Source organism: Trachurus japonicus, chromosome 4, assembly GCF_045865225.1.
Source record: "Trachurus japonicus isolate A0001 chromosome 4, Traja_1.0".
Classification (NCBI taxonomy): domain Eukaryota; kingdom Metazoa; phylum Chordata; class Actinopteri; order Carangiformes; family Carangidae; genus Trachurus; species Trachurus japonicus.
The window spans coordinates 35,187,695-35,189,212 of record NC_140910.1 but is presented as its reverse complement, the minus strand read 5'-3'; positions in this window follow the sequence as shown (position 1 = coordinate 35,189,212).

Below are 1,518 nucleotides of genomic sequence, written 5' to 3'. Positions count from 1 at the left end.
TCACGATACGCTTGGGTCTTCCAGGTCTGACCAGCTTCCTCCCCTGCCAGCGGATCCAACTCACCACCAGGTGGTGATCAGTTGACAGCTCAGCCCCTCTCTTCACCCGAGTGTCCAAGACATACGGCCGGAGATCAGATGACACGACTACAAAGTCGATCATTGACCTCCGGCCTAGGGTGTCCTGGTGCCACGTGCACTGATGGACACCCTTATGCTCGAACATTGTGTTCGTTATGGACAAACTGTGGCTAGCACAGAAGTCTAATAACAAAACATCACTCTGGTTCAGATCAGGGAGGCCGTTCCTCCCAATCACACCTCTCCAGGTAACACTGTCGCTGCCCACGTGAGCGTTGAAGTCCCCCAGCAGAACGATGGAGTCCCCAGTTGGAGCACTTTCCAGCACCCCTCCCAGGGCCTCCAGGAAGGCCGGGTACTCTGCACTGCTGTTCGGCCCGTAGGCCGAGACAACAGTGAGAGACCTATCCCCGACCCAAAGGCGCAGGGAAACGACCCTCTCGTTAAGTGGGGAGAACTCCAACACATGGCGGCTGAGCTGGGGAGCTATGAGCAAGCCCACACCAACTCGCCGCCTCTCACCATGGGCAACTCCAGAGTGGAAGAGAGTCCAACCTCTCTCAAGGAGTTGGGTTCCAGAGCCCAGGCTGTGCGTGGAGGTGAGCCCGACTATCTCTAGCTGATACCTCTCAACCTCCCGCACGAGCTCAGGCTCTTTCCCCCCCAGCGAGGTGACATTCCATGTCCCTAAAGCCAGAGTCATTGTCCGGGGATTGGGTCGCCGGGGCCCCCGCCCACGGCGGCCACCCAAAACACACGGCACCGGCCCCTTCTGAACCCTCCCGCGGGTGGTGAGCCTACGGAAAGGCGGGCCCACGTTGCTCGTTCGGGCTGCGCCCGCCCGGGTCCCGTGGGTCAAGACCCGGCCACCAGGCGCTCGCCTGCGAGCCCCGACCCCACGCCTAGCTCCAGGGTGGTGCCCCAGTAACGCCAGTCCGGGCGACGTACACTTCCCTGATTGTTTCTTCTTCATAGGGGCTTGGAACCGCTCTTAGTCTGACCCGTCACCTAGGACCTGTTTGCCTTGGGAGACCCTGCCAGTAGCATTAAGCCCCGGACAACATAGCTCCTAGGATCATTCGGGTGCTCAAACCCCTCCACCACGGTAAGGTGGCGGTTCAAGGACGGTGTAAGTCGACATATACTGGAAATGAGGGTGTAAGTCGACATATACTGGAAATGACATACAGAGGCCTTGTTGAAAGTATTGAGCAGTTTAATATAGCTGCCTGGTATGGCAACCTGAAGGTGCAGCAAAAAAAGAAGCTTTCCTCTATAGTAAATATTGCTGGGAAGCTGGTTGGTAAGCAAGAACGTCAACTCGGTGAGTTGTTCAACACCGCAGTTGTCAGGAAGGCCAGACAGATATCTGAGGATGTTACACATCCCTTAAACTCAGAGTTTGAACTGCTCCCATCCGGCCGAAGATTCAGGGCC